The sequence below is a fragment of the Chiloscyllium punctatum genome, chromosome 15 (genome assembly GCF_047496795.1).
Source record: "Chiloscyllium punctatum isolate Juve2018m chromosome 15, sChiPun1.3, whole genome shotgun sequence".
NCBI lineage: Eukaryota > Metazoa > Chordata > Chondrichthyes > Orectolobiformes > Hemiscylliidae > Chiloscyllium > Chiloscyllium punctatum.
The window spans coordinates 7,738,563-7,764,798 of record NC_092753.1 but is presented as its reverse complement, the minus strand read 5'-3'; the positions used below and the strand labels follow the sequence as shown (position 1 = coordinate 7,764,798).

Below are 26,236 nucleotides of genomic sequence, written 5' to 3'. Positions count from 1 at the left end.
TTTGGATCATTAATAGTGGTTTAACCAGGTTTGACCCATTATAAACCCAAATTTATTTCTAAATCCACTATAAATCTGAATGCAGGTCCTTACCTAACCCACACAAACTTGAGAATGGTTCCTTCTCCCAAGAGGGGAAGGATTTAAAAGGGACCTAAGGGGCAACTTTTTCACGCAGAGGGTGGTACATGAATGGAATGAACTGCCAGAGGAAGCTAGTGGAGTTTAGGTGGAGATGGTGGTGAAGGCTAATACAATTACAACATTTAAAAGGCATCTGGATGGGTATAGGAATAGAAATGGTTTAGAGGGATTTGGGCCAAGTGCTGGCAAATGGGACGAGATTAATTTAGGAGGTCTGGTCTGCCTGAACGAGTTGGACCAAATGGTGTAACATCTCTATGACTGTAAACGCAGTTCCTTGTAACTGAGATGATCAGAGAGAAAATAAAATGCAATTTTTAAATGACTGTAAACAGCTTTCCATTCCTCCAATTTCCATGACATTGTTGAAGTTAGGACACCAATGAGTTAGTTTGAGCTATCATGGTGTTTATAGAAACCAAAAGAACTGCAGATGTTGTAAATCAGAAACAAAAACATAAATAAGTGGAAAAGCTTAGCAGGTCTGACAGCATCGAAGAGAAATCAAGTTCTCTTCAGCCCAACCCGACCCTCCGAAGAGTAACCCACCCAGACCCATTTCCCTCTGACTAATGTACCCAACACTAAGGATAATTTCTCATGGCCAATTCACCTGGCCTGCACATCTTTGGAATGTGGGAGGAAACCGGGGCACCCGGAGGGGACACAAGGAGAATATACAAACTCCACACAGACAGTCGCCCGAGGCCAGAATCGAACCTGGGATGCTGGCACTGTGAGCAGTGCTAACCACTGTGCCATCGTGCTGCCCTACAAAGTTAACTCTGATTTCCCAGATGCTGCCAGACCTGCCAAACTTGTATTCTGTTGATTGTGCTTATAGATATTTTTAATCAATTTGTTCTGTCATGTTATGCATACCTGGAGGAGAAAGGACTTTACATATTAACATTGCCGTCTGTAAATGTTTAGAATTGCTCCCTGCAATAACGTGTTTTCTAAACTATATCATTTTGTCATCTATTTTTACATTACCAAGTGGAAGTAAATCGTTTCACGTGTATACCTGCACATATTTGAGCCGGATTAATTCGGTTATGTTTAGGATCACTATTATGAAAACTATGAGTCCTGCAGCTTGAAACTTGCAGAAGTTTCTATCAAGACAATAATCGCCCAAACATTTCTTTGTTATGACGAGGCGCTGAGTTATATTTTGGCAACTGTGCGAAACGAAAGAGAACTCTTTATACAGCATAATTATGGAAATTTTACAAAATGCATCACGTGGAAAGAAGCCAGTCAGCCCATCAGCCGAAGAAGAGCGTCCTTTTTCTGTTAGTTCACGGTCCTTTTTTGCAAATCTGTGAACAGGGTTTTACTATGTCCCCATCTAGAATCTAAGTCATTACATCTCCAGGAGCTAACATCATACTGTCTTCAGCTGCCGATTGATTGGAGGGACCGGAAAGTCATTTCCACGATGAATTTCAAGTGAGCTAGTCTCCTCCATGCGATCCCCTGCATTACCACATTAGACCTAACAGTCTGAAAGCGTTTAAAAAAGAATAGGTAAGATCGGAGTTTGTTTTCTTCGCTTAAAGGAGATTTGTTAAATGTTAAAGATTGGTTCTTGTTTATTTTTAAAGACTTGGATCCATTGAATACAAGTCTAATTTGTTTCTGCAAATGTTATGGTTTCATGTACAGTTCACAGACGTCTTCAGCTTGTGTAGTGAAGTTGGAAATGCGTGAGTTAATGTTGACAATAGGCGAGCTGGTTATTGAGACTGAAACTGGCTGTGTAACATTGATATTTGCTAACTTCAACAATGGAGGTGAACGCTAAATCGAAGACGTTCTTCCATCGTTTTTTTTATTCATAGGAAGAGGGCGTCACTGGCCAGCCATATATCGCGCAGACGGCATTTAACAGTCAACCCCATTGCTGTGGTCCTGGAGTTACATGTAAGTGAGACCAGGCAAGTATGGCATTTTCCTTCGCTAAAGGACACGAGTGAATTCGTGTCAGCACCAGCGGGCCAAGTGGACAATGTTTATTCACCTCCCCCGCCCCCGCCATGGTGATACCATATAAATGTCTCTAAGAGAAGCCGTCAAAGTACTTTATAATTGATGGAGTGCCGAGTGCGGTCTGCAGCAAACTCGTAAAATTCCGTGAGACCACATCCCCGCGGGATCTTGCGCTATTTAATTTAGTAAAACCTGAGACTGAGTAGGGACCGTCCAGTTACTTTCTGGACCTGTCTCCAGCTTCAGGTTTCCATTTAAGATGAATAACGCCTGGTGTCAAATTTATCACAACAAAATTGTGTATGTAAAGCAATTGTTCTGACTTTTACCGCGTCAGTTTTTTTTTACTGGTTAAATGTTTATCTAACTTTAAAATTATACATTGGATCTGAATTTCTACTTCTGGAATGTATTACAGAAACCTGTCTCTCCAGTTTCAATTTTCCCCAAACCATAGGAGTGATCAAACAATGAAAAACCAAATAAACTTCGTGCCAATAACACCAATTTGCCTTGAGCAAGAACAGGAACATTCCCAGCAACCACTGGATAACTGGTTTGTCATTCAAAACGATACCAACAGTGTGGATTCAGTTCCCACACTAGGTGAGGTTCCCATAAAGGATTCTCAGTCCCAACCTCTCCCCTTGCTGAGGCCTGATGGCCCTCAGGTTAAACAGCCACTGGTCATGTCTCTCTGATGAGAAAACAGCCCTACAGTCTGGTTAGACTGTGGTACTTCACCTTTAGAGGAATAGGAGGAAAAAGAGAGGGCATTACATAGGATATACAGCATAGAAATGATTTCTATCCAGCCAGTTCATGGCAATGTTTTTTAGTCCACTTGATCTTCCACCCGAGAGTTCCTAGAGTTTCAAAACCTACATTTGGAAATCTTTTTCCTCCGACCACACTTGTCTCGCTTCTCCTTGCATACACCTGATATTTGCTTCAACCTTTCCCTGTGTTGGTGAATTTCAAATTCTCACCACTTTAAACAGGTTTCCCTTTCAGATTTCTTGGAAGCCACCTTCCACTGATAATCGCCTCTTATGCTGTCTCCATAAGAGGAAACCCTCTTTGTGTCCACACTTTCAGAACATTTAATTAAGGTAAAGATCTCTGCTTGGTGACTGACATCTTCTTTTCACCAAGAAAAAAGTAATCCAGCTTGTCAGCTCTTGCCTGATTTGTACACCTTCCCCATTCTTGCATCACGCAATAATAATCCTCCCTTCAATGGTTAGATTCCCTACAGTATCGAAACAGGCCCTTCAGCCCAACAAGTCCAGACTGACCCTTTGGAGAGTAACCCATCCCCTATATTTACTCCTGACTAATGAACCTAACACTAAGGGCAACTTAGCATGGCCTGCAAGTTTGTGGACTGTGGGAGAAAACCAGAACACCCCGAGGAAATCCACACAGACAGTTGCCTGTGGTGGGAATCAAACCAAGGTCCCGTACACTCTGAGGTAGCAGTGCTAACCACTGAGCCACCATGCTGCCTATTCATTTTCATGTGGTCATATTCATTTTTATAACATAACAGCCATCATTGCACACAATATTCTAAGTGTGATCTAATCAATGTTCAATATGAATTTAACATAATTCCCCAACTTTTCAATTATATTTCGATAGAAATAAAAGTGTTCTTTTTATGGTCTTGCTAATTTGTAATAGAGCTTTGTGATTCATTTGTTTGCACTCTGGGAATTGGTTTAGCTCAGTTAGCTGGATTGTTGGTTTACAGAGAAATATGATGCCAACAGTATGGGTTCAATTCCTATCACTGGTTTGAGGGTACCACAAAGGGCTCTCCTTCTCAACCTTGCCTGAGGTTTGCTGGCCCTCAAGTTAATCAAATGAGAGCAGCCCCTGTGGTCTGGTAAGATTATGGCAACACAACAATTTGCACTCCAAGATCCCTTTGCTCCATGTGTGCTTTGAACATGCAAGTTATGTGTACTTGCTATTCTTTCTGCTCCTCATATTTGTAATGAATTGCTCTTGCTAGTTTTTGGTGGATTGAGATGGTTTGCTTATTCTTCACCTCTCACACTGTGAACTTTGATGTAGTTCTTCACCAACTCACTGTAAATTTTAATTCAGATACTCACCTAGTAGTAACAGGAAGGGGAGAACGGCTTTGCGGTCATTAGTGGTGCAGGGTGAATGGTCATGGGAACCATTGCACTTGCACTCTGTTGAATGAATGAGAGAAAGGAGAAACATGTAAGAATTTACAGTCGGACACCAATATTTTTAATATCAAGCTGTATTTAAAAATGCAAACTTAAGAGTAAATTTTTGAAATTTTAAAGCAACGAACTGCAATTAGACTAAACTATACATAAACATCAGTTGTCATGTCATCTAGAAACAGGTATGATGCAGCCATATAGGATGCTGGTGAAGCCACACCTGGAATACTGTGTAGTTTTGGTTTCCTTATTTGAGAAAGGATGTACTGGCACTGGAGGGGATGCAAAGGAGGTTCACTGGATTAATTCAGGAGTTGAGAGGTTGGCTTGTGAGAGAGTTTGAGTCGATTGGGACTATGCTCATTAGAATTTAGAAAAATGAAGGGGAATCTTACAGAAGCATATAACATTATGGAGGGAATGGATGAGACCGAAGCAGGGGGGTTGTTTCCACTTGTGGGTGAAACTAGAACCAGGGAGCATAACCTTAAAATAAAGAAGAGCAGATTTAGGACTGAGCTGAGGAGGAACTTCTTCATCCAAAGGATTGTGAATCTGTGGAGTTTCCCTGTCCAGTGAAGCAGTTGAGGCTACCTTGTTGAATATTTTTAAGGCAAAGATAGATTTTTGAACTGTAATGGAATTAAGGATTATGGTGAGCGAACAGCTAAGTGGAACTGAGTCCACAAAAAAGATCAGCCATGATCTTGTTGAATGGCAGAGCAGGCTCGAGGGGCCAGATGGCCTACTCCTGTTCCTATTTATTATAGGGTCATAGAGATGTACAGCACAGAAACAGCCCCCTCAGTCCAACTCATCCATGCCGACCAGATATCCTAAACTAATCTAATCCCATTGGCCCATATCCCTATAAACCCTTCCTATCCATATACCCATCCAGATGCCTTTTAAATGTTGCAATCATACCAGCCTCCATCACTTCCTCTGGGAGCTCATTCCATATATGCACCACCCTCTGCATGAAAATGTTGCCCCTTAGGTCTCTTTTATAGTTTTCCCCTCTCGCCTTAAACCTATGCCCCTGAGTTCTGGACTCCCCCACTCCAGGGAAAAAGACTTTGTCTATTTATCCTATCCATGCCCCTCATGATTTTATAAACCTCCATAAGGTCACCCCTCAGCCTCCAACGCTCCAGGGAAAACAGCCCCAGCCTATTCAGCCTCTCCCAAAAGCTCAAATCCTCTAACCCAGGCAACATCCTTGTAAATCTTTTCTGACCCTTTCAATTTTCACAACATCCCTTCCAATAGGAAGGAGACCAGAATTGCATGCAATATTCCAAAAATGGCCTAACCAATGCCCTGTACAGCCACAACATGACCTCCCAACTCCAATACTCAATGCTCTGACCAATAAAGGAAAGCATACCAAACACCACCTTCACTATCCTATCTACCTGCAACTCTATTTTAAAGGAAGTATGAACATGCACTCCAAGGTCTCTTTGTTCAATAACATTCCCTAGGACCTTACCACTAAGTGTATAAGTCCTGCTCTGATTTGCTTTCCCAGAATGCAGCACCTCACATTTATCTAAATTAAACTCCAACTGACATTTCTCAGCCCATTGGCCCGTCTGATCAAGATCCTGTTGTACTCGAAGGTAACCTTCTCCGCTGCCCACTACATCTCTAATTTTAGTGTCATCTGCAAACGTACTAACTATATCCCTCCAAATCATTTCTATAAATGATGAAAAGTAGAGGATCAAGTGCCAATCCTTGTGGCACTCCACTGGGTCACAGGCCCCCAGTCTGAAAAACAATTCTCCACCCTCGTCTTCTACCTTAGAGCCAGTTCTGTATTCAAAAGGCTAATTCTCTCTGTATTCCATGAAATCTTATGGGTGTTCTTATGCTGTTGTGTCATACTGATGAAGCCAGCCCACTTCCACTCCTTTCTTGCCTGCCCTTTTGAAAAGAGGCAAAAAGAAAACTGCAGATGCTGCAATCCAAAGTAAACAGGCAGGAGGCTGGAAGAACACAGCAAGCCAGGTAGCATCAGGAGATGGGGACATTGACATTTCAGGTGTAACCCTTCTTCAGGACTCGGGGTGGGTGTAGGGGGAGCTTCAGATAAAGGGGGTGGTGGGGATAGGGTGGTGAAGTGGGGATAGGTGAAGACAGGTAGAGGGTATGACCTTGGTGGTCAATGGGAGGAATGAATCTGGTAGTTGGAAGGGAGGGGAAGGGACTGGGAAGGTAGTTGAGGGATGGGAAGGGAGGTTATTTGAAATTGGGGAACTCAATGTTGGCTGCCCAGGCAGAAGTTGAGGTGTTATTAATCCAGTTTGTGGTTTGGTTTGTTGTGACAATGGAGGAGGCCAGGGAAATGCTAATGTCAGAAAGGGAGTGGGAAGGGGAATTTCAATTTCCCCGTTCATCTGCAGCTTGCCCTACACCCGCCCCAGGTTCCGAAGAAGGGTTACACCCGAAACGTCGACTTCTCCACCTCCTGATGCTGCCTGGCTTGCTGTGTTCTTCCAGCCATCTGCCTGTTCTTTTGAAAAGCCACACATAGCCCTAAATATTTAGTTCCCAGCTTTGATCTGCATGTAACTAAATCTCTAGAATGGCTGTAAGATCATATCCATTCCTATGTATTTATAGAATCATAGACTCATAGAGATGTACAGCATGGAAACACACCCTTCGTCCAATCCATCCATGCTGACCAGATATCCCAACCCAATCTAGTCCCACCTGCCGACACCCAGCCCATATCCCTCCAAATCCTTCCTATTCATTTACCCATCCAAATGCCTTTTAAATGTTGCAATTGTACCAGCCTCCACCACATCCTCTGGCAGCTCATTCCATACACGTACCACCCTCTGCATGAAAAAGTTGCCCCTTAGGTCTCTTTTATATCTTTCCCCTCTCACCCTAAACCTATGCCCTCTAGTTCTACATTCCCCCACCCCAGGGAAAAAGACTTTGTCTACTTATCCTATCCATGCCCCTCATAATTTTGTAAAACTCTATAAGGTTACCCCTCAGCCTCCAACGCTCCAGGGAAAACAACCCCAGCCTGTTCACCCTCTCCCCATAGCTCAAATCCTCCAACCCTGGCAACATCCTTGTAAATCTTTTCTGAACCCTTTCAAGATTCACAACATCTTTCCGAAAGGAAGGAGACCAGAAATGCACACTATATTCCAACAGTGGTCTAACCAATGTCCTGTACAGCCTCAACATGACCTCCCAACTCCTGTACTCAATACTCTGGCCAATCAAAGAAAGCATACCAAATGCCTTCTTCACTATCCTATCTACCTGCGACTCCACTTTCAAGGAGCTATGACCTGCACTCCAAGGTCTCTTTGTTCAGCAACACTCTAGGACCTTACCATTAAGTGTATAAGTCATGCTAAAATTTGCTTTCCCAAAATGCAGCAGCTCGCATTTATCTGAATTAAACTCCACCTGCCACTTCTCAGCCCATTCGGCCCATCTGATTAAGATCCTGTTGTAATCTGAGGTAACCTTCTTTGCTGTCCACTACACCTCCAATTTTGGTGTCATCTGCAAACTTAATAACTGTATCTCTTATGTTTGCATCCAAATCATTTATGTAAATGACAAAAAGTAGAGCACGCCAGCACCGATCCTTGTGGCACTCCACTGGTCACAGGCCTCCAGTCTGAAAAATGAACTTCCACCACCTTCTACCTTTGAGCCAGTTCTGTATCCAAATGGCTAGTTCTCCTTTTATTCTGTGAGATCTAACCTTGCTAACCAGTCTCCCATGGGGAACCTTGTCGGACGCCTTACTGAAATCCGTATAGATCACATCTACCACTCTGTGCTCATCAATCCTCTTTGTTACTTCTTCAAAAAACTGAATCAAGTTTGTGAGACATGATTTCCCACACACTTTCCAGCCATCCTTTACCTGCGAACATCTGCCCCCAATCAGCTTTTGAAAGTTCTTGCGTAATACTGTCAAAATTGGCCTTTCTCCAATTTAGAACTTCAACTTTTAGATCTGGTCTATCCTTTTCCATCACTATTTTAAATCAAATAGAATTATGGTCACTGGCCAAAGTGTTCCCCCACTGACACCTCAGTCACCTGCCCTGCCTTACTTCCCAATAGTAGGTCAAGTTTTGCATCTTCTGTAGTAGGTACATCCACATGCTAAATCAGAAAGTTTTCTTCTACACACTTAACAAATTCCTCTCCATCTTAACCCTTAACACTATGACAGCCCCAGTCTATGTTCGGAAAGTTAAAATGCCCTACCATAACCACCCTATTATTCTTACAGATAGCTGAGATCTCCTTATAAGTTTGTTTCTCAATTTCCCTCTGACTATTCGGGGGCCTATAATACAATCCCAATAAGGTGATCATCCCTTTCTTATTTCTCAGTTCCACCCAAATAACTTCCCTGGATATATTTCCAGGAATATCCTCCCTCAGCATAGCTGTAATGCTATCCCTTGTCATAAACGCCACTCCCCCTCCTCTCTTACCCCACGTTCTATCCTTCCTGTAGCATTTGTATCCTGTAACATTAAGCTGTCAGTCCTGCCCATCCTTGAGCCATGTTTTTGTAATTGCTCTGATATCTTAGTCCCATGTTCATAACCATACCCTGAGTTCATCTGCCTTCCCTGTTAGGCCCCTTGCATTGCATCTTTACCGTTAATTAATTTAATTTGTTCTGAATACTATGTGCATTCAAATAAAGAACCACTTAACTTTGCTGTTTTGCTATTTTCTTTTCCTCTTGGACCAAGTTTTGTTTCCACTGCAGGTTAAAAGAGTGAAGGCTGATTTGATTATGTGGACATTGAAAGAAAGTTTCCTCTTGTCAGTGAGTCCAGAAATAGGAACAATGATTTAAAAATTACAGATCGCTGCTTTAGGACAGAGAAGAGAATTTTTTCTCTCTGAGTTGTGTGTCTTTGAAAATATGCCATAGAGGCAGTGGAATAGAGTTATTGAAATATTTTTTAAGGAGGAAGTAGATTCCTGTTTAGGAGGGGGAATCAAAGATTATCAGGGATAAATGGGAATATGTACTTCCAAACACAAACAGATCTGCCGTGATCTTATCAAATGGCAGAAATGACCCAAGGAACCAAATGGCCTTCCCCTTCTAATTCATATGTTCGTTCCACCCAAATATTATCAACTTACCATTAATATCACCAATGGTAGAGTGAAGTGTGTGCAAAGTAGTGAGATTACATGAATTGTGGCTTCTCCAGGTAAACTAACTTTACTTTCTTTCATCCAAACATTGCCTAATTTTCACCTCTGATTTCAAGTATCTCTCACCCAAAATTCAACCAGAAATAGACCTTCCTAAGTTCTTGTAAGGTCTGTTTACAACTACAATGAAATTACAAAGTTGTGGCCTTTCAATCAATTGGGTACATAATGTTACCCCTTTTTCATGTTTAGGACTAAACACGCCTTAGAAGTTCACGCCAAAACTTTCATAAATTTCCTTTGTTTACCTGAATTATCAGTTTCAAAAGCAATTTTTTTTTAAAAGCTGTGAAATATGATCGATTATATGAATTCAATCGCCACCAGGAGAACTACTGAAATTTTCTTTACATGAAAATATATTATTTACAATTTAACACAATGGAACTTATTGAAACCATGTTTTTCAATAGAATTTACAAGAAAATGTTAAATTTTTCATCCTGGTTGTTGATCATTTTCTTCCTGTTTTGGGTAAAACTATCCAATGAACAAAGCTCTTGCAGTATAGCAGTCAGTGGCTGGAAACTTGTGATGTGAATATTTCTTCCAAATAGATTAGCTTAGTGGTTTACTAAGATATCTTTGCAAATCTTCCCCATCCTTATGAAATGATCTTCTCGTGAAGAATCTTGGGTATATTTGGCTGCGGTTGTGACAAAAATTTCCCACATTCAATAGTTTGAATATGTGGGACAAGGAACATTGAATTGAATTGAATTGAATTTATTGTCACGTGTACCGAGGCACAGTGAAAAGCTTTGTCTTGCGAGCAATACAGCCAGATCATTGAGTTAAGTAGCATTAACAAATAAATAATAGGTAAACAGGCAAAAACAAAAACACGGGTACAGGTGAATGTTAAGAGTTTGTGAGTCCATTCAGTATTCTAACAACTGGGGACAAAAGGGATGTGGTGGAGGAGCTGAATGAATGGTCTTAATTCCGCTGACCAAGAATTCTGTTAGCTCCTTGTGTTTGTTAGAACTGAGGAATGGAATTGAGTAGGGTAGGGTGGTTGGAGCAGACAAGACTATTAATTAAATTTGCATTCTAGGAGGATCCCGGCAGAGGAGAGCATATTCTCATTCTGCTTTATGTTGCACAATCAGACTGGGGAGGGATCAGGTAGTGGCATCATAGTATTGTAACTGGACTAGCAATCTGGAGATCTTGGCTAACACCCTTGAGTAATGGGTTTGGAGCCCACACTGGCAAATGGTGACATTTGTTGTAATGAATCTGAAATTTAAAAACTAGTCAAATGGAAGCTGAGAAGCCATGTCAATTGTTGTAAAAACCCATCTGGTTTACTAGTAAGTCTCCAGATCTGTAAATACCCTCTGAAAGTCATTCAGCTGGAATTCTCTGATCCTATAGACACTATCCCAGATGTTATCATCTGTAACCCATGGACTGGATAGATTCATCACAAGTGATGGTATACAGTGAGGAAGGCAATACCCTGAAAGTCCTCAAAATTGTCTCTGGACATCATGAAGTTTTATTACATTGTATCAAACATAAGTAGAAAACTGTTCCTATTTGAAAAAGGAACACGAATGAGAGGGTAAAGAAGCCAGAATGATTATGAGAGAACACTTTTCAGACAGTGATAAGTTAAGAGTATGGAATGTACTGACAGGAAATGTGGTGGAGGTAGGTTCAACTGAGGCATTCAAGACTTCTTTGGATGATTATTTCGATTATATGTTTATACAGCAGGAGATTACCAAATGCAATAATGCTAATTTGAAGAACTGTACAGGCATAATGGGCCAAACAGCCTCTTTCTACATCATCGCATTTCTGTTATTCTATGATTACATATCTTGCTAACAACTTGCCTTTGTGTCATCATCAAACTTGGTGACATTACATCACCTTCCTCATCCAAGTCATTAATGTATATTATTAGTAACTGTGGCCCCATCACTGATCCCTGTGGCACACCATTAGTTACAAGTTGTCAACCTGAAATCTCCCCCTTATCTCAGCTCTGTTTTCTGTAAGTTAACCAATCCTCTATCCAAGCTAACGCTTCCAACAACATGGGCTCTTATCTTATTAATAGCCTAATTCATCGTACCTCTTCAAATACCTTTGGAATTCCATATTTCCATAGATCATAAGATATTGGAAGAGAAATTAGGCCATTTAGTCCACCAATGCTGTTCCACCACTCAATCATGGCTGATACGTTTCTCAACCCCATTCTCCCGCATTCTCGCCATAACCTTTGATCCCCTTGACAATCAAGAACCTATCTATCTCAGTCTTAAATATACTCAATGACCTGGCCTCCACAGCCTTCTGTGGTAATGAATTCCATAGATTCACCACTCTTTGGGTGAAAAGGTTTCTCCTCATCTCTGTTCTAAAGGGTCTTTACTTTTCTTTAAAGCTGTGCTTTTGGGTCCTAGTCTCTCCTGCCAATGGACACATCTCCCCAGTGTCCACATTTTCCAGGCCACTCAGTATTCTGCAAGTTTCAATTCGATCATCCTTCTAAATTCTATCATGTATAGACCTAGAGTCCTCAAAGTTCCTCATATGTTAAGTTTTTCATCCCTGGCATCATTTTTGCGAAACTCCTCTGGACCTGCTTTTGGGACAGTATATCCTTCAAGAGGTATGGGGCCCAAAATTGCACACAATACTCTAAACGTGGTCTGACCAGTGCCCTATAAAGCCTCAGAAGTACACTCCTGCTTTTATATTCTAGTCCTCTTGAAATAAATTGCCTCCCTAACTACCAACTCAACCTGCGAGTTTACCTGAGGGGAATCTTGGACTCGGACTCCCAAGTCCCTTTGCACTTCAGATTTGTGTATTTACTCCCTATTTAGAAAATAGTCTGTCTCTATTCTTCCTACCAAAGTGCATAGCCTCACAATTTCCCATGTTGTATTCCATCTGCAGCTTATTTGCCCACTCTCCTAACCTTCGAGGAGAAAGTGAGGACTGCAGATGCTGGAGATCAGAGCTGAAAATGTATTGCTGGAAAAGTGCAGCAGGTCAGGCAGCATCCAAGGAACAGGAGAATCGACGTTTCGGGCATCAGCCCAACCTGTCTAAATTCCTCTGTAGCCTCCCTGCTGCCTCAAATACTACTTGTCCCTCCATCTATTTTTGTATCATCTGCAAATGTAGCCAGAATGCCTTCCATTCCTTCATCTAAATTGTTAATGTAGAAAGTGAAAAGTTGTGTTCCCAACACTGAGCCTTGTGGAACACCACTAGTAAACAACTGCCATCCTGAGAAGGACGGCATTTATCCCCACTGTCCACTTTCTGCCAGACAGCCAAGCTTCTATACATGCTCACATTTTGTCTCTACACCAATTTTCCTCCTTTGTGGCATCTTGTCAAAGGCCTGCTGGAAGTCCAGGTTGATAACATCCATTGGCTCTCCTTGATCTAATCTGCTTGTTACCTCCTCAAAAGAATTCTAACATTCTAAGATTTGTCAGGCATGACGTCCCCTTGATGAAACCATGTTGATTTTACCCTATTTTACTATATGTTTCCAAGTTTTCAGAAACCTCATCCTTCACAATGGACTCCAAAACCTTACCAATGACTTGGTCACGCTGATCAGCCCGTAATTTCCCATCTTTTGCCTTACTCCCTTTTTAAATGGGTGAGGGGGTTACATTAGTATTTTCCAGTCCTTTGGGACCCCTCTAGATGTCAGTGATTCCTGGAAGATCACCACTAACATCTCAACTATCTCTTCAGCTATCTCCTTCAGATAGCTTGGTGGGTGGCATGGTGGGCAGCACGGTGGCACAGCGGTTAGCACTGCTGCCTCACAGCGCCAGAGACCCGGGTTCAATTCCCGCCTCAGGCGACTGACTGTGTGGAGTTTGCACATTCTCCCCGTGTCTGTGTGGGGTTTCCTCCGGGTGCTCCGGTTTCCTCCCACAGTCCAAAAATGTGCAGGTTAGGTGAATTGGCCACGCTAAATTGCCTGTAGTGTTAGGTGCAGGGGTAAATGTAGGGGAATGGGTCTGGGTGGGTGCGCTTTGGTGGGTCGGTGTGGACTTGTTGGGCCGAAGGGCCTGTTTCTACACTGTAAGTAATCTAAAAAAACTCTGAGGTATAGTCTATCCGGCCCAGATGATTTGTCCACCTTCGGACCTTTCAGTTTTTCTAGCACCTTCCCCTTGGTGATGCTCCCGAACCCCCCCACCGACTCTCTTGAATCTGTCTGACCTTTACCAGAAAACAGGGAATCTTGGATAATGTCCTGACAACAAATTCCACCCAACACAGATCAAATAGTTCATCTGGGAGGGATTTGCAGTGCTTCATGTGACTGTTGCCTTTTGCCACAGATGCCTTTCACCAGATAATTTGTCTGATTGAAACACTTATGAGATCAGTGTGCGAAGAGCCAATTCAGCTCATCATGCCTGTACCAGCTCTCTGAAAGAGCTGGATGGGTAGTTCATTCTCGCCTTGGCCTAGAGCCCTGCAAATCTCTCCCTTTCACCGATGTATCCGATGCCATCATGCCAATATTCCTTCCTAGGCCCCAAAACATACTTTCTGATTTTTTACCTCATTAAAAATGGGATGTTGCAGTTACTTAGACAAAAATAATCAGGGGGTGCCTTGAGACATCCCCAGGATATGAATGGCATCAATACCTCAAACTCATTTATGAAATGGCCAATTTGCTCAAGTAACGGAGCTGTATACCATCATTAGTCAGCACCTTTGAGAGAAGAGGATGGAAATTAGGAAGGATAAAAAAGAGAAGAGCCTGCGAAACAGATCCACCCATTGGGGGAAGTGGTTACCACTTGAACAAAAATTTTTAAAAACTGAGGAAACAGTGTGGGTTTCTGGTGAAATCATGATTAATGCAATAGTGAGATAAGTAGTCACTAAAGATGACAGAAACATAGAATTTGCATTGGTCTAGTCCCTATCCGAAACTTAGATGTCTCCAAGCACTTTACAGAGTGGTCAATGTCACAATGTAGGAAACCAGGCAGGAAATTCTCAAGAACAGCACAAGATTGCATACATTACATCTATTTGTTTACCTTCTTGTTACCTCCTCAAACTACTGTAAAACAAAACCTTGTCAGGCATGATTTCCCCTTTATGAAGCCATGCTGACTCTGCATGACTTTATTATTATATTTATAAAACATGTATTATTACATACTTTTCAGAAGGGAGATTTTTCATTCTTGCTTGGTCTGGCCTACATGTGACTCCAGACTCTCTGCAATGCGGTTGACTGTTAACTGCCCTTTGGGTAGTAAGGGATGGGCAGTAGATGTTGATCTAGCCGGCAAAAGCCACATCCCAGGAATGAATTTTTAAAAAAATCTTATTTTCCCAATGACAGATGTTAAGCAATTTGGCCTATAGTTAAGATGCTTTTTGTCTCTCTTTTTGAATAAGGATATATCACACATCACTGGGCTAGCACAGAAATCAAACCCTGATATTCCCAGGGTTGTCACAAAAGTTAGAGCTCTTAAAGAGTACTCAGAATTGCCTACTTTATTTGTCTTTTAGACCCAGATTGACAAAAAGCACAGACCAAATTTCTTTACTTAACAAAAATTGCTATTCATTACAAGTAATTAGACTCTCTAACTACACAAACAGTTAAGAAATTGTATCATGTAATTCAACTAATTAGAATTCTAATCCCCATATAAATTCCCACACTCTCTCGGACACTGGTGGAATGAATTAGTGATCCGCTCAGTGATGAAGCTATTGTTGGTAGTGCTATCAAGGACTTATACACTTAATGGTAAGGTCGTGGGGAGTGTTGCTGAACAAAGACAGCTTAATAAAGTGAAGTTATAGGTAGATACGATAGTGAGGAAGGTGTTTGGTATGCTTTCCTTTATCGAGCATTGAGTATAGGTCATGTTGCAGCTCTACAGGCCACTTTAGAATATTATATTCAATTCTGGTCTCCCTCCTATCAGAAGGATGTTGTGAAACTTGAAGAGGTTCAGAAAAGATTTACAAAGATGTTGCCAGGGTTGGAGGGTTTTAGCCAAAGGGAGAGGTTGAACAGGCTGGGGCTGTTTTCCCTGGAGCGCCAGAGGCTGAGGGTTGACCTTTACAGTGGTTTATAAAAATCATGAAGGGCATGGATATGGTAAATCCTGTCCAGACCTAGAGGGCATAGGTCTGGGTGAGAGGGGAAAGATATAAAAGGGATCTAAGGGGCAACTTGCTCATGCAAAGGGTGGTGCGTGTATGGAATGAGCTGCTAGAGGAAGTGGTGGAGGCTGGTACAATTATGACATTTAAAAGGCATCTGGATGGGTACATGAATGGGAAGGGATTAGAGGGATATGGTCCAAGTGCTGCCACATGGGACTAGATTAATTTAGGATATCTGGTCAGCATGAACAAGTTGGACCAAAGGGTCTATTTCTGTGCCGTACACCCTTATAATTCTAAGGGGCCATTTATTCAATATTAACCTGTTGACTAGCGATCAGTTTGGATTCCACAAGGACCAACCACCTCCTGACCTCATTACAGCCTTGGTGCAAGCACAGACTAAAGAGCTGGACTCATGGGAAATCTCAGGCAAGGTTTAGAGGAGATGTGAGGAAATATTGTTTTCACTCAGGAAGGGATTGGAATCTGGAACTCACTGCCTGTAAGGCTGGTAGAGGCATAAGCCTTCATAACATCTCAGAAAATATTTAGATATGCACTTGTGATGCCAAGGCATACAAGGCTCCATGTCAAATGCTGGAAAATGAGACTGAAATAGTGAGCTGGCTGAAGTGCCTTTCTCTGTGCAGTAGATCTCTTTGACCCTATAGGGATTCTGTGATTCTTCTCCAACATCTCATGCTGTTCCTTCACTGTTGCTGGATCAATACCCTGGAACTCCCTCCCTCATAGCTTTGGGTTGAATTACACCACATGAACAGCAGTTCAAGAAATCAGCTCACTACCTTCTGAAGGGCAATTAGGCAATAAATGGATATATATGTAAGTGAGCTAGCTGAGCTTGAAGGTTTGTTTTCAGATATTTCATCACCATGACTAGGTAACATTGTCATTCAGAGTTTCTGGTGAAGCACTGGCGGTATATCCCGCGTCTCACCCCCCATTCTCTTTCTCGATTTCGTAAGGTGGGTGATGTCATTTCCAGTTCTGGAGGGGCAGATAGGGTCTAAATCAAAGTGTTTATTGATGGAATTTTAGTTAGAGTGCCATGCCTCTAAGAATTCTTGTGTGTGTCTTTGTTTCATCTGTCCTAGGGTGTGTGTGTTGTTCTAGTCAAAGTGGTGTCCTTCTTTGTCTGTATGTATAGAAACTAGTGATAGTTGATTGTGTCTTTTGGTGGGCAGCTGTTGTTCATGTATCCTGGTGGCAAGTTTCCTGCTAGTTTGTCCAATGTAGTGTTTTTTACAGTTCTTGCATGGTATCTTGTAAATGACATTAGTTTTGTTGGTAGTATCTAATGGATCCTTTGCGTTCATCATTTGCTGTTTAAGTGTGTTGGTAGGTTTGTGGGCTACCATGATGCCAAGGGGTCTTGAGTAGTCTGGAAATCATTCCTGATATGTCTTTGATGTAAGGTAATGTGGCTATAGTTCTTGGTTGCATTGTGTCTGCTTGTTTGGGTTTGTTTCTGAGGAATTGGCGAATTGTGTTGATTGGGTACCTGCTTTTCTTGAAAACACTGTATACATATTTTCCTTCTGCTTTTTGTAGTTCTTGGTTGCTGCAATATTGTCTTGATACAGCTCCGTTTGTGAGTGTTGGATGATTTCACGCCAAAAATCTTTGTTCAATACCATGATGGACCTTGAATGGACAAATGCATTAGAACGAACCATAAGCTTTGAACAAAACAAACACAGAAAACGAATATATTCGCACTTCAAGGTAAGTTAGATAAACTCCCACAAAAACACATTTCATACAACACTTGGATAAAAAGTCTTTCAGACCGTCCACTTACCGATACAAAAAAAGCAGTCCTAGTCAGAGGTTAGACTACAATTACAAAGACGTGAGTAAAAAGGACTTCCTTGCAGTATTTGAATCCACATTAAGAAATAACAGTCTGTCAGAGAAAACATAGCAGACCATAAGACAAACTATTGCACCTACATTAGGCTGAAAAAAAGACAGGAAACATACTTGATGCCCAAGAGAATAAAGTCTTAGAAAGACTTTAAAAAGACAAAACATTGTTATCCTACCTGCAGACAAGGGACGGACAATTGTTATTTTAAAAAAATCTGACTATCTTGAAAAGGTAGATGTTCTACTTGCTGATATGGGCAGTTACCAACAGGTGGCAATAGACCCGATCCCACAACTGCTAAACAGAATCTCATCCTTTCTCACAGCACTTAAACAATCAGGAGAATTCACCAGGACAGACTTTCAAAACATGAAACCAGATGGATCCAACACACCATGCTTCTGGGTATTACCAAAAGTACACAAACCTGGTGTCCCCCTCAGGCCCACAGTCTCCCTACCTGGTACACCAACATACAGACAAGCCAAAGACCTCCACCAAAAACGAAAACATCTAATTGAAGATTCACGCCACTCCATTCACTCCACCAAGAATTCCTGAACACCATCAAAGACACCAAGATAGAAGAGGACGAAATAATGGTCTCCTTTGATGTTACGGTCCTTTTCACATCAATTAACATCAGTTGGAAACAGGCCTTTTGGCCCAACAAGTCCACACCAACCCTCTGAAGAGTATCCCACCAAAACCCCCATTTCCCTATTCTGTTGCTCTACATTTACCCCTGACTAATGCGCCTAACCAACACATCCCTGAACACTATGGGCAACTTAGCATGGCCAATTCACCTAACCTGTACATCTTTGGATTGTGGGAGGAAACGGGAGCACCCAGAGGAAACACACACAGACATGGGGAGAATGTGCAAACTCCAGACATTCAGCCGCCCAAGGCTGGAATCAAACCCAGGTCCCTGGTGCTGCAAGGCAGCGGTGCTAACCACTGAGCTGCCATGCCATCCTTTGCAGATCATGGTCAAAGAGATCTACTGCACAGAGAAAGGCACTTCAGCCAGCTCACTATTTCAGTCTCATTTTCCAGCATTTGACATGGAGCCTTGTATGCCTTGGCATCACAAGTGCATATCTAAATATTTTCTGAGATGTTATGAAGGCTTATGCCTCTACCAGCCTTACAGGCAGTGAGTTCCAGATTCCAATCCCTTCCTGAGTGAAAACAATATTTCCTCACATCTCCTCTAAACCTTGCCTGAGATTTCCCATGAGTCCAGCTCTTTAGTCTGTGCTTGCACCAAGGCTGTAATGAGGTCAGGAGGTGGTTGGTCCTTGTGGAATCCAAACAGATCGCTAGTCAACAGGTTAGTATTGAATAAGTGGCCCCTTAGAGTTATAAGGGTGTACCGCACAGAAATAGACCCTTTGGTCCAACTTGTTCATGCTGACCAGATATCCTAAATTAATCTAGTCCCATGTGGCAGCACTTGGACCATATCCCTCTAAACCCTTCCCATTCATGTACCCATCCAGATGCCTTTTAAATGTCATAATTGTACCAGCCTCCACCACTTCCTCTGGCAGCTCATTCCATACACCCATTCCCTTTGCATGAGCAAGTTGCCCTTAGATCCCTTTTATATCTTTCCCCTCTCACCCAGACCTATGCCCTCTAGGTCTGGACAGGATTTACCATATCCATGCCCTTCATGATTTTTATAAACCACTGTAAAGGTCACCCCTCAGCCTCTGATGCTCCAGGGAAAACAGCCCCAGCCTGTTCAACCTCATCTCAGATTTCTCCAGTTTCCTCATTTCCCCTCCCCCCACCTTGTCTCAGTCAAATCCCTCGAACTCAGCACTGCCTTCCTAACCTGCAATCTTCTTCCTGACCTCTCCACCCCCATCCCCACTCCGGCCTATCACCCTCACCTTGACCTCCATCCACCTATCGCATTTCCAACGCCCCTCCCCCAAGTCCCTGCTCCCTACCTTTTATCTTAGCCTGCTGGACACACTTTCCTCATTCCTGAAGAAGGGCTCATGTCTGAAACGTCGATTCTCCTGCTCCTTGGATGCTGCCTAACCTGCTGCGCTTTTCCAGCAACACATTTTCAGCTCTGATCTCCAGCATCTGAAGTCCTCACTTTCTCCTCAAAGAAACACTGGCATAATTACTCGGAAAACCAGGACTACAAACATCAGACAGTACCAACTTCATCAGCAAGGACAACATCCACAAGCTAGTGGACCTGTGCCTCACCACCCACTTCACATTCAATACCAATACCAACATACAAGTCAACAGAACACCTATGGGGTCACCAATATCATAGTTCATTGCGGAAGCAGTAATGCAGAGACTTGAACAGGCTGCCCTCCCATCTATCCAACTTAAACTTTGGGTCTGCTACGTAGATGACACCTTTGTCATCAAAAATGGAACAAATTAGAGGAAACATACAACACCATCAACAATATCATGACAGGCATAAAATTCACAAAAGAGGAGGAGAATGACAACAGACTCCCATTCCTAGACGTGACAGTTGAACGTACAGTTAACGGAGAGCTTCAAACCAGCATCTACAGAAAAACAACAAACACAGACCAAATAATTAACTTCAGAAGCAATCATCCCAACACCCACAAACGGAGCTGCATCAAGACATTTCAAGATTATTTCAACAAGCTACATTACACTGCAGCACCCAAGAACTACAAAAAGCAAAAGAAAAATATGTATACAGTGTTTTCAAGAAAAGCGGGTACTCAATAAACACAATTTGCCAATTCCTCAGAAACAAATCCAAACAAGCAGACACAATGCAACCAAGAACTATAGCCACATTACCTTATATCAAAGACATCACAGTTGGGCAGCACGGTGGCACAGTGGTTAGCACTGCTACCTCACACTGCCAGAGACCTGGGTTCAATTCCCACCTCGGGCAACTGCCTGTGTGGAGTTTGTACATTCTCCTGGTGTCTGTGTGGGTTTCCTCCGGGTGCTCCGGTTTCCTCTCACAGTCCAAAAATGTGCAAGTTAGGTGAATTGGCTGAGCTAAATTGCCCATAGTGTTAGGTGAAGGGGTAATGTAGGAGGATGGGGTTTGGGTGCGTTGCGCTTCGGTGGGTCAGTGTGGACTTGTTTGGCCGAAGGGCCTGTTTCCACACTGTATCTAATCTAATATCGGAAATGACTTCCAGACTACTCAGGCCCCTTGGCATCATGGTGGCCCACAAACCTGCCAACACTTAAACAGCAAAGAATAAACCTAAAGGATCCATTAAATACTACCTGCAAAACTAATGTCATTTACAAGATACCATGCAAGAACTGTAAAAAACACTACATCAGACAAATTAGCAGGAAACTTGCCACCAAAAGACACAACCCACTATCACTAGTTTCTATACATATAAAGGAGGACACCACTTTGACTGGGAAACAGACACATCCTAGGACAGGTGAAACAAAGACATGTCCGAGCATTCTTAGAGGCACGGCACTCTGACCAGAACTCCATCCATAAACACATTGATTTAGACCCTGTCTACCTTCCCTTGAAAAAAAGAACCAGAAATGACATCACCCACCTGAAGAAACCAACACCTATAAATAGAGAGGCGGGACATACCACCAACATTTCACTGGAGACTCTCACTGATTATGTTACCTAGCATGGTGATGAAATGTCTGAAAACAAACCTTCCAGCTCAGTGAGCTAACTTACAGACTTATCATCAACCTGAGCTACAAATCTTCTCAAAAATCGCTAATAAATGGATATATCCTATGAATTAATTTTTTTAAGAAACAAATCTGATGGTGACTAATATTGTCTACCTTGTTAAAATCTGCCATCCCACAAGTTAAATGGGTTGGATATCGTGGCAGGGGAATGTCAGTGGAAAAACTGGAAGGGTTTCACTGAGGAGAAGAAATCCAACATGGTGGAGAGGCTGTGTTTGCGAGCAAATTGGTAATATTAGAAGCTTATGGTGAGCAAAATGCTAAAAGGCTAGGCAGTTAACAATTTTTAAAGATGTACTCTTTTAAGTGACTTGGGAAAGAGTTTTCCTCCCTAGCTCCAAGGCTGGAGATAATAAAAAGTAAGCAAGAAAGCAAACTGTTACTCCAGATGTTTGCAAGGCACTGATACAAATTTGTGGTTGATGTAATGGTTATAGAGAGGTCATATGAGTGTTTCATGAATGATGGGGGCTGTGGGGGTCGTTTGTTTCTGTAGTACAAGTTTCTGTTTTGCCTTTTGAGTTTGTTTATTTTTGGATAGTGTCCTGAAGTGGGTTGTTTTATTTTCCCTTTGTTTTGATTTTGGACCCCTTGAAAGAGCCAACGGGAAGGTGGGGGGGGGGGGGGGAGTTATTTTAACTCCATATTGTCCATATGGTTGGTGTGTGGGGAAACTTATTTCCATTTGCGATGGATAGAAAGCCTTTCCCTCTGACCTTTGGACAGTTGTTGTTCCTGTCCCAGAAGCATTCAATGGGGATGGAGCTGCAGGGGGTTTGATTTTTAGTTTCAACTCAGTCAAGGAATAGTTATTCCACATTTCAACCCCTTATTATCCCTACCCCAAGAGTGGTTAGTGGGGACAGAGTCAAGGAGAGCCATTTTTTTGTTTATCCCCCCAGAGTCAATGAAGTTTCATTTCAGTTCAAGAGTCATGGAAACCTTTACTTTACTGTTTTAAAAGGGTAGCGTTTGCTTTACTCTATATGTGATCCGATACTGTCCCATCTCAGGAGTGTCTGACAGGGATGATGTTGGGAGGGAGGGAGACTTGATGTTTCTGTTTGCATCTTTCATTTACATGAATTGAGAGGTCATATGAAACAATACGCCTAAGTGTGTGTCAGAGGGCTTGCATGGAGTGAGAGACTAACATAGGCAGTGAACTGAAGACAGAGAGCAAGTTAGGTAAAGTTTGAAATCATTGATAAGTTGCTTGATGTAGAAGCAAAGGAAGAAAACCCAAGTTTAAGAGGGGACTCTCTAGACTGGACGCAGAAGCATCTGTCAGTGCCCTTAAGTAAGACATCAAGATGGTTTGTTGCCTCCCTGATGCCAAGATCAAGGATGTCTCCGAGACGGTGCAAAATTTTCTGAAAGGGGAGAGTGACCAGCAGGACATCATTGTGCATGATGGTACCAATAACCTAGGTTAAGAAAGGGATGAGGTTCTGCAGACAGAATATAGGAAACTAGGCAGGAGGTTAAAAAGTACATCATAGAGTCATACGGGTATACAGCACGGAAAGAGATCTTTAATATTTGTACTATTACAGGTACCACATTCTACTGAGAGTAGGAATAGGAGGATAGAGCAGATAAATGTGTGGCTGAGGAGCTGGTGCAGGGAGCATGAATTCACACTTTTTGCTCCTTTGGATCTTTTTAAGGTAAAAGTGACCTGTATAAGAGGGATGGGTTCCAGAATTGAAAGGGACTAATATCCTTCAGGGGAAATTTGCTAGTGTTGGGAGGCTTTAAACTGGAAAGGGGAGGTGGGAATCAAAGCAATTAGTGAGAAAAGTCTGAAGCTGGTACAGTACATTAGGGGAGCAAGTCTAGTAGCTAATGCAGAAACTAACTTGGCAGAGAACAAGGTAAAACTGATAAATTAAGCTGCATTTACTTCAGTGCAAAAGGCCTGACAGGTAAGGCAGATGAACTCCAGGTATGATTGTGTTCATGGGATGGAGATGATATAGCAGTTACAGAAACATGGCTCGGGAATAGACAGAACTGGCAACTTAATGCACCGAGGTTCAGACGCTATAGGAAGGATACCACAAGAAGACTGGAGATTAGCCAATGTTGTTCCCTCTGTTAAGAAAGGAAGCAGGGATTATCCAAGAAATTATATCCTTGTGAGCCTGACGTCTGTGGCGGGGAAGCTCTTGGAGAAGATACTAAATGACAAGATATCTGCACATTTGGAAGAAAATGGACCAGTTTGTGACAGACAGCATAGTCTGGGAAGGTCATGTCTCACCAACCTGATTGAATATTTTGAAGAGGTAACAAAGATAATTGATGAGGGAAGGGCTGTGAATGTTATTTATATGGACTTTAGTAAGGCATTTGACAAAGTCCCACATGACAGTACAAAAACTAAAATCACAAGGGATTTGGGGTGGGCTGGCTAGATGGATACAAAACTGGCTTGGTCATAGAATACAGAGGGTCATGGTGGAAGGGTGTTTTTCAGAATGGAGATTGGTAATTAGTGGTGTTCCACAGGGATCAGTCTTCGGTCCTTCATTGCTTGTAGTATATATAAGTGATCTGGAGGAAAATGTAGGGGTCTTGATTAGTAAGTTAGCACATGACACTGAGATTGGTGGAGTTGCTGATCGTGCTGATGATCGTGAAAGAATATAGCAAGGTATGGATAGATTGACGACTTGGGCACAGAAATAGCAGATCAGGTTTAATTCAGACAAATGTGAGGTGATGCACTTTATAGGATCAAATTCAGGTATGAGTTATACTGTAAATGGCAGAACCCTTAGGAATGTTAACATACAGACAAATCAGGGCATGCAGGTCTACAGTTCCCTAAAAGTGGCAACACAGGGGGTCAAGTTGATTAAGAATGTATATGGTATTCTCGCCTTCATCAGCTGGGACATGGAGTATAAGAGTTGGCAAGTCGCATTGCAGCTATTTAAAACCCTTGTTAGGTCGCATTTGGAATATTGTGTGCAGTTTTGATCACCACACTACCAGAAGGATGTGGAAGCTTTGGAGAGAATGCAGAGAAGGTTCACCAGGGTGTTGCCTGGTCTTGAGGACACTGGCTGTGAGGTAAGGTTAAAAAGGCTAGGATTATTTTAACTGGGAAGATAGTGGCTGAGAGGAGACCTGATAGAGGCCTGAAAAATTATCAGAGGCAGAGATAGGGTGGATAGTCAGAGGCTTTTCCCCCAGGGTTGAAGTTTCAATTACAAGGGGGCACAGTTCAAAGTGAGAGGGGGAAAATTTTCAGATAGATATAAGAGGGAGGTTTTTCACAGAGAAAGGTTGGAGCCTGGAACACACTGCCTGAGGAGGTGGTGTGAGCAGGCACATTGGTGACATTTAAGAGGCATCTATGAGAATGTGTATCGAGTATGAGCAGGGAGAGAAAGAGTTAAATTTTGAGTTTTGTGAAATAAGAGGTCCAGCTGAGCATGACTCAGATCAGATAAGAACTTGCAGTTAACAATGGGGTGCTGGAGGTGAGGGTAGTGGGTTAACAAGCTGGAAAAACATTCATTATGTATAGCCATTTCACAATATTAGAAGCATTCAGTATGTAAGGTCAGTTTAACAAGGTGAGAAGTATTCATTATGTGAAGCCAGTTAAGGTTAAGAACATTCATTGTGTAACAGCAGATGGCTTAATCTTTGCTATTGACACTCGCTGATTGTAACGGTCACTCAATCAATATGTATGTTGCCTTATCTGGATGCTCCTCCCTGTAAAATGACGAAATAGTTCATTAAAAAACTGCTGTTCCAGAGAAGACCATGACTCATGTCTCTGTGCACTTGGACAATTGTTCTCTCTCCCTCAAGGGCCTGGAATAAAGATGAAGGAGGTAAAACACTGTGTCTTTTGAGTGTGTTGCTTCAACTAGGGTGGGTGGGGGGGGGGGGGAATGGGACAACATCTGGATGGTTAAATGTACAGGGGGGAGTAGAAGGATACAAACCTAATAGGGCAGAAGGTTTGTTTTTGTAGTTTAGTTAGGGCATGACAATTGGCATTGGCTTGTGGGGCTGAAGGGCCTGTTCCTGTGTTATATTTCTTTTTTTTGTTCTTTTGATAGAAAGGGAGGCAAGAGAGGAGGGGTAATGGTGGTTTTGATGAGGGAGAAGATTACGGCTGTACTTTGCGAGGGTAATCCTGTGAGATCATCCAGTGAAGTTACAAGGGTAGAACTTAAAAATAAGAAAGGATCACCTTGTATTATCGCTCCCCCAGGGCTTCAGTGGCTTCACCTAGTGAAGGAGCAGTGTTCCAAAAGCTTGGGATTTCAAATAAACCTGATGGTCTATAATCTAGTGTTGTGGGACTTCTGACTTCATGATATTTGTTTCACTGATAGCCACAAGGGAGGTACTGGAAGACAGGAGGGTGGCTAATGTGGTGCCATTATTTAAGAAAGGGGCTGTGAGGAAAAGCCAGCGAACTATAGACTGGTGAATCTTACATCAGTGGTGGGTAAGTTACTTGAGGGAATTCTGAGGGAGAGTTTTTTTAAAAGATTAGATTACTTACAGTGTGGAAACAAGCCCTTCAGCCCAACAAGTCTACACCAACCCTCCAGAGAGCAACCCACCCAGACCCATTCCCCTACATTTACTCCTTCACCTAACACTACAGGCAATTTAGTATGGCCAATTCACCTAACCTGCACATCTTTAGCAAACCCACGCAGACACCAGGAGAATGTGTAATCTCCACACAGACAGTCACCTGAGACAGGAACTGAACCCGGGTCTCTGGCGCTGTGAGGCAGCAGTGCTAACCACCGTGCCACCGTGCTGCCCTATACGTGCATTCGGAAAGGCAAGGACTGATTAGGGATAGTCAGCATGGCTTTGTGCA

At 42.4% G+C, this 26,236-nt stretch overlaps 1 protein-coding gene across 1 annotated transcript in view; it reads left to right on the top strand.

The window, feature by feature from the left end:
• Positions 1-1,404: 1,404 nt before the first annotated feature.
• Positions 1,405-26,236, top strand: part of LOC140486021 (cysteinyl leukotriene receptor 1-like) — a 47,136-nt gene continuing 22,304 nt past the window's right edge. The window contains exons 1-2 of the mRNA XM_072584559.1: positions 1,405-1,677; positions 1,992-2,073. The gene's annotated coding sequence lies outside the window, so the exon portion shown is untranslated. The remainder of the gene's footprint in view (positions 1,678-1,991; positions 2,074-26,236) is intronic.